Source organism: Peromyscus maniculatus, chromosome 6, assembly GCF_049852395.1.
Source record: "Peromyscus maniculatus bairdii isolate BWxNUB_F1_BW_parent chromosome 6, HU_Pman_BW_mat_3.1, whole genome shotgun sequence".
Classification (NCBI taxonomy): domain Eukaryota; kingdom Metazoa; phylum Chordata; class Mammalia; order Rodentia; family Cricetidae; genus Peromyscus; species Peromyscus maniculatus.
This window is the reverse complement of record NC_134857.1, coordinates 33,101,324-33,109,396: the sequence shown is the minus strand read 5'-3', so window position 1 is coordinate 33,109,396 and position 8,073 is coordinate 33,101,324. Positions and strand designations below refer to the sequence as shown.

General features: G+C 38.9%; 1 long non-coding RNA gene across 1 annotated transcript in view; it reads left to right on the top strand.

The window, feature by feature from the left end:
* The first annotated feature begins 1,096 nt into the window (after window positions 1-1,096).
* Window positions 1,097-8,073, top strand: part of LOC107401282 (uncharacterized) — a 58,504-nt gene continuing 51,527 nt past the window's right edge. Inside the window, exons 1-2 of the long non-coding RNA XR_006073640.2 lie at window positions 1,097-1,629; window positions 2,303-2,358. This is a non-coding gene — a long non-coding RNA (uncharacterized LOC107401282). The remainder of the gene's footprint in view (window positions 1,630-2,302; window positions 2,359-8,073) is intronic.

Sequence of the window (8,073 nt, the reverse complement as noted above, 5' to 3'; positions counted from 1 at the left end):
CCAGAATCTCAGATGTTCAAGTTGGAGATAGCCCACTTCTTTATTTATGAGCATAATTCACAATTAAAGCCCTCCATCTGTGCTTTGATGACTATAGTCAACTTCCCCAATATTTTTTCATATATAAAAAACATAGACCCTTAGCTAGGCACAGTAGCATCTTCCTGTAATCCCAGCTCTTGGGAAGCAGACCTGAAGGACTGTCTCAAGTTTGAGGCTTGGTCTGTATAGCAAGTTCCAGTTGAGTCAGGGCTATGTAATGAGCACCTATCTCAAAAACCAAACCAAACCAAACCAAAGCCTACAACCTTGCAATATGTACACTTTAAGCTAATTAGAATAAAGGTAGGTTGATTTTTTCAATCTTCTGTCCATGTTTCTATGAAATAAGATTATAAATTGTTGATTTTTCTTTACTTTCAAAGATACATGGATATTTTTAATATTTGTAGAGATAGAGGTAGAAGAATCTTACATGTTTATAGTTGTGCTAGCAGGTGATTGTAGCAGGTGGGTAAAGGCAAAAGATAAGAAATTGCCTAGCAAAACCTAACTCCTTCTTAAAGGTAGAAGAAACTGACTCCAACATAATTAGGAATGAATATTGAGATTAGCATTGCAGACCTGTATAAAGTCTGTTGTGGCTGTCTCCTCCTCCTCTTCCTCCTCCTCCCCAGAAAAAAAAATAAAAGAAAACAAACATTGGACAATTCTGGAAATTTTATTTAAACCATGACTCTTCTGTCTAAGCAAGAAAGAGGAAGAGCCCAATATGAACAAATTGTCATAGCTCTTTGAGACATCTCGACTTTGTGTTTCAGCAATGATCATGCAACTTCCCACAGCCATGCTGATAAAGCACAAGGCAAACCTCAAAAACATCAATTCCCAAGTTCAAAGAACAGCCATGGGCTCTCAGTTTAAGAGATATTTGGCTTTCTGGCAATGATTTTTCTGTGGAGCTGAAAATCCCTCTAAGCAAGAAGCAAACATTTACATCAGTTTTATTAGGATTCAACAAAATTATTCTGTGTAGGTTTTGATGTACTGGGGTAGACTTTTTTTTTTTTAAAAGATTTAAATTGCTTATAGTCATATGAGAACTGTTTCAGTGAGTCAACACCCTGATAAATAATATTTCGTTTGTAACTTCTCTCCTCACAAAAGACATCTTCAGGGCACCCGCTCTGGCTGTTTTGAATGGCATTAGCCTCAAAAGGGCATTCTCCACATTGACTCATTTTTCGCGCTGAGTCTCCCTTTAGTAGTTTGGCCAAGCCCTCTTTATCTTGGGACACAGGGAAAAGACTTTTATTCTTGTTTTGAAAATCTTGCTGATTTGCTGAACAAACCTCCAGCCTGATCTTTTTTCCTTTTGTAAGTTACATAAGTCGTGCTGTGTGAACTAACATCTTGTCACTCATTGTCCTAAAGCTAGAGCCAAACTGGTGAGAAACCACCTACTGCTGAACTTCAAGCCAGTGCCAAAAAGGCAAGAGCGACACGCTGTTCTGTTGTGCCCTTGAGTGATCAAACAGTTCCAAGAGCAAACAGGAGCTTCAGCTGCAGGAATCAGAGGGCTTCAGGAGCCCAGCAGAGTGCAGAGAAGCCAGGGAGGGGTTTCTTAAGGTGAGGCGACACTGGCAGATACAGGCACATTTGCTTTGCTGTTTGGCTCAGGGTGCTTGAACACCCCCAGGGGAGACAGGCTGATGCTCTTTAGTGGGTGGATAAGCAGCAGAGCCCCACAGCAAGGGTGCTTTCGGTTCTCACTTGCTGTTTACTTGCCAATATTTATGCACACAGTTATTGTTCTGGGACAAGCCAAGGTATTTCAGTCTCTTGTGTGCCTTCACATACACATCACGTTGGTGAATATATGTGCTCCCCCATGACCACTTCCTCACTTCTAGTTAAGGCCTTCCAGTCTATCTTTTATGGAGGGAATGAAAGAATTTTCTAGAGAACTGAATAATTTGAATAATGGAGTGAATCAGAAACAATCATTTTAAAGTCACTTGGTCATTTTAGGAAGTTGTTTATGTTGACTGAAACAAAAATTTCAATTTTGCAGGGCACTGAGAGGAAATAGCTTGGCAGAATTTTCTTTGCAAGATCAATAATTTAGTTAAAAGTGAATAACTTTACATTCATGCAGTTCTTCTCTTTGAAGGCGCAGAACCACTATTTCCTTAATTGTCCTATAAATCAAAACTTTAGAGTACCACCAGGCCCTAGAGGTACAGAGAGGGGATAGCTGCTCTTTCCAGTCACAGAGTTTGTACTTTTATATTCCGCACAGATTGACGCCATCACTGAGCCACAGACGTCAAAATATTGAAAAAATTATTAGATTTGGTAAGTAATGGCCTCATAGCATTGAAAATGGGGTGGGCGTTAATGCATGCATAAAATAGAGCATTTCTAATCTCTTGTCTTCAGTGTATGAAATAGCCTGCCTGGTTTATAAACAGAAGAATAAAAGCTGGAAGTCTGAGATGGAGGTATGATACCATGAGCTTTGAGGAAGTGTTCTCTTCTGGGATGCAGACGGCTGACTTCTTCTTAGTCGTCACACTGAAGCTTTAAAGAGACCAGAGAGTTGAAGGGATGCTTTCATGAGAACATTCATTCATGCAGCTCCATGCTTAAACCACACTCCAAGGTGTAGCAGGAATCTTAAAAGGTCTTATTAATAAAATCAAACCCGGGGCCAGTTATTGGGGTGAAATGCTGGATGGTCAGAGAGACAGAACAAGCCACAGCTAACCTTACCTGGCCAACTTCTCAGCTGATCCTGTTTCCTCAGACTGGAAACCTCTGTGTCCTCATCCAGAATGGTTCTCAGCTGAACTGTGCTGCTCAAAACCTAAAAGCTTAACCAGCCAAACGCTTCTAGTTTCTGGTCTTCACACCTTATATATATTTCTGGTTTTGCCACCACTCCCTGGGATTAAAGGCTCACTTCTTGGGATTAAAGGCATGATGAGTCACCATGCTTGGCTGTATCCTTGAAGACGTGGATTTCTGCCTCTGGAATGCTAGGATTAAAGGCATGTGCTATCACTGCCTATCCTAAGTATCTAGTGGCTTTTCTGTTCTCTGACCCCAGATAAGTTTATTAGGGTACACAATATTTTGGGGAACACAATACCACCACACCAAGGCCCTTCCTGATATCATCATCCCAGGGAGCAGGAGCTCAACATGAATCTGGGCGAACAAATGTTGGGTGCACACCAGCTCCTCTCTGCTCTTATCCCAGGTTATCCCCCACTGGGTTCTTGTTTGTGAAAGGGCGATACTATTTCTTGTGCCTCTATGGACTTATGACATGTGTTGACCTCTTTTCCTGCCTTCTCTTTGTCCTTCATGATAATTATCAATTTGTACAGTTATAAATATTAATGGATTTACGGTGACATTTCTATACATGCTTATTGTCATGCTTCAGTCAATCTGCCCTTCTTACTTTTGCATTCTCTTCCCCTCCCCTTTGAATTCATTCTGTTCACTGTTTTCACTATAGTGTTTTTGTTTTAAGTTCTCTCCTTTACATATGAGGGAAAAAAACTTGTCTTTCTGTATCCAGTGTACTTCTCTTAATGAGATGACCTCTGGTTTCATGCATTCCGCGTTTGCTCTTTATTGTATATTCCTGGCTCCCTTTCTTTCCTTGGTCTGTGCTCCTATATAATCAATCATGGCTCTACTTCTCCACGGTTTGTCTCTGTCTCTTCTTCATCAGCATGCAGATTCCTTGGGTGCAGAGACTGATTTGTTCAAGTCTGTGTACCCAGCATCTATCAGAGAACCTGGCAGATAACAAGTGCTCCATAAAGGTATATGGAATGGAAAAAAGTGAATTATGAGAAGATCTATGGTCAATTTTAAGTGCATTAACATTGGATTATGAGTGTGAGAGCCTATCATCACAAAAAATTCCTGAAAGTGTTTTCTTCTTTATGAATTATTTGTTTTTCACGTTGCTTTCTTAAACAGCTTTAAATGCACTACACTTACAAGCCTGAGATTATTCAACCCCCACCTCCAAATGTGTGAACAGTGTTGACAACTGGAGCCTTGTGGGTTTCCTTCCCTGTATAACTACCTTGGCTGATGTTAACCAATGTATAATGACAAGGGTGAGCCTGTGTGCACCTTGGCAATAATACTCATATTTGAGGTCTAGCATCTGAACAAGGGGACGGGGAGTGAAAGACTGATATACAGCTTTTGGTGCGGTGGAAATGAATCTGGAAAACTAATAAAGTGGCTCATTTCGAGTCAATGATTTAAAATGAGGGTCAGAGTAGCTCCAGTGAGTGACTTGGAAGGCAGCAGATCAGGACTTAAATCAAAGGGTGGCCTTCACTCTTGTTCCCAACCCAGGCACCTGTCAGTTTTCACCCGCCTTCTTTCCCCTTGGCACGTGATTGACATCTATTCATTGGCAGTGTGGTACCTGCTCATGTGCAGCCATTCTGTCCTTTGCAGTGGGTTGCGAGCTCCTCCAGAATAGTGTACTGTTGGGGGAACGCTCTGTAATGGGGTAAGTCTGTTGTGAACCTCCTTGTATTAGTGGGAGCACATAGAAAGTTTGTTGTTCAACCCTTTGTAACATGGAAGGCAGAAGTAAATTTCAAGAGATGGAGAATGAAAATAGTTACAAATCCTCGCCTTTATTCTCTAAAAGGAAAAGGAATTCATCAATTATTTGATGTTTTCATTATCTCCCTTTTAGATTCCCCATAGTGCCAACATAAGGCAAATTTTTCTTCTATTGAAGGGTTACTATGTCTGAGGATAAAATAAGTGAAATACTGAAATGTTTCCATGACTCCTGGGTTTAATATTTGTAAATAATGTGTTGTGACTCATTTCCCAGGAAAAACAAATGCTTTAGCTTTAGAAACTGTCTGTTAAACTGAGAGACAGGTGTATTGTGTTTACAAGGGATATGACATTATAAACTCAGCCAGAACAACCCATCCAGATGTTCAGTGATCTGTATCCATGAACCCAGAGGATGCTGTCACAAGCTTTATGGGTAATTTTGATTTTTGAGTGTTCAGACACCTTAGCAGCCAACTGGAATGGGGCCAATATCAGTGACAACACACAGATGAAAAACCATTATCTAATCAACTTCCATCAAACCAGTCAGTGGTAAATAGTGCTTCCTCGAAACACTTATTACAGATAACATTTTGGTTGTTAAATTTATGAAGTGTAAAGTTACGTAACTTCTTTCTTGAAAAAGTCAAGACTGAATTTTCATGCCCACGTCCACCCACAAACACAGTTCAGCAGGAGAAGCACTAATAAGGTCATTTGACAAAAATAAATCACACGAATTGTATTTAGCAATTTTCAACATTTACTGAGAAAGTCCATGCAGGGGGCATGGCCTTGCCAATTATGAAAAATGTTATCCTGAATAATTAGCAGATTGTGTTGACAAAAAATGTCAGCATGAGAGGAGGCAGCATGCTTTATCTATTGGTGTGTGAGAGAAACCTTTTTGAACCCAAAGTTTTGCTAATTTACCATGTTTTCATATTACTATAAATTGCTATTGCAAAGTTGCTAAAGACAGTGTGGTCTTAGAAGAAACTATTTCTGTTCTATATCATGATATGCAATATCAATTATTCGGGTGGTAGAATGGCTAGTCTATTCCTCTGTCTCAGAATTAGGCATTCCATAAAATGAGGAAATCGTCACCCCACCCAAATTTCCTTGTAGATATGCCTTGGAACTACCTCAGTCATAGTCCTCAGTCCTTATAGGTATAAGATTGAGTTTCCTAGGCTCTACCTGTTGCCAGTCCCATTGACTCTTGTTTGAGAAACCTAGTCTCCTAATACACACAGTGATGATGGCACTGATGGACAATTTGGCTGCTTAGCTGCTCTAGGAATCTACTATTATGTGGGTGCCTTTGAATACACATACAAGAAGAATTCCTGAACAGAACACACGATGGAATATTGAATGTTATATAAATGACCATTATTTTAATGTTATAGTACAGCATCTCCCTTTGACTTAATAGATATCAGAATCAAAAGGAGTTTTGAGGTATACAGAGTTGGTGCCTGCCTCCATCATTTGTGTGAGAGAAAGTCTTCGTGGGTTATCAGCATCTACCTAAATCAAATGTACAAGATTAGTTCCTAAGTTGGAAAACTCCTTTTCTTTTATTGCAGCATTTAACCCTGACTGTGGACCTAGCATATTTCCCATGCCTCCATTGGGCATCTCTGCTGCTGCCTCCTCCTTTACTAGAGTTCATTTAATTTCCTTCACTTCTTTATATGGAAACTTCTTATGTCACCCTTTTATTTGCTTCTTTCTAGTCCACCGTTATCCTTCCTTACTGCTCCATTGTATTTATGCCAAATAGTTCTCAAGATCATTTCCTCTCTCTTGAAATACTGAAACACATTCTCTTATCCATCCACTCATCCATCCATCTTTCCATCCATCTATCCATCTATCCCTCCATCCTTTAATCTACCCACCTATTCCTCCATCTATCCACCCACTAACCCACCCATTCATTCCTCTATCCATCCACCCACCTACCCATCATTCAACCACCCACAAAATTTCCATTCATTCACGAAGCCATCCACCCATACATGCACGCATGCATGCATGTATCCATCCATCCATATGTCTGTCTATCTGTCCATCTATCCATGCATGTTTTGTGTGCTTTATAGTTTATTCAACACATGAAAACCACACAAACATTTTCCTATGAATATTCTTTCTTTTCATTCCTGTGAATTGCAGCATAATTATCATGGTACTTGGGATCCAAAACTTGAACTTCATATTGAATTTACCTTCACTGCAACATCTGATTAATTAAGGTCTGTCATCTTTTTTCTTATTAACATGTTTTGTGTCTCTTTCTTATTGACAACTCTCAATTTATGTGTTTTTATTATCTTTTTACAGAAAGTTAATACAACTTTTTGATAGGCTTTAAAACCCCTTTTTGATAGCAATTCATTTGCCTTTAAATTTATTTTACAAAAATATATTTTCTTCTCATTATAACTCCATTGTTTCCAAAGTTATCTGTTTTTTTGTGCTCAACATCTATTGACTAGAATTAAAATATGGCCCAGCAATGTCTCTGCTAGTAAACACCCAAAGAAAATATACCAAAACTTCACCCAAACACACTGCAACATTATTCATATAGACAAGATATGAAAATTATCTAAGACTCTATTGCCAAAGAATGCTCGCTCTCTCCCTCCTTCTCTCTCTCTCTCTCTCTCTCTCTCTCTCTCTCTCTCTCTCTCTCTCTCTCTCTCTCTCTCTCATACACACACACATACACACAATCACTATCAGCCTTAAAAACAGAAGGTCCTGCCATTTGTGACAATAATATATGAACAATGAGATATTTATGTTAAATGAACTGATGCACAGAAAACCAAATCACGCATAATGTAACTTAAATATGGAATGTTAAAAAATAAAGCACATAGAAAAGGCAAAATGATGGTCATCAGAGGTGGGGGTGGAGAAATCAGAAAATGTTAAGTCAAAGGTTTTAATCTTTCAGCTACACAAGATAACTTCAGAGTTTCAATGTGCTCTGCGAAGACTGTCAGTGATTTTCCATTGTGTATTGGACAAACAACGTTGGAGTAGCTTTAGGGTGCTCTAAACACATATACACAACCACTCACAAAAGTCAGTACAAACTGATGTGCATGCTAACTTGCTTAGTGAGAATAATCATTTCACTATACACACAGACATCCGAACATAGTATACAGCTTAAATATATATGACTAAATCTTGAATTTGTGCTTGTTGTTTGAGATTCTAATTAATCCCAGAGCACATGTATAAGACATTCATTTGTCTTTAAAAATCGGTAAACAAATTATTGGGTGAATTCTATTATATCAGAAACATTTTCGTGCATTTAATCTAGTTACTTGGGATTCCCTATGCTAATTTCTTGTAATTTTCAAAGCCCAGATTAAATAACATCTACATTATAGTGTTTTCCCTCATCTCAGGTGATGATGTCTT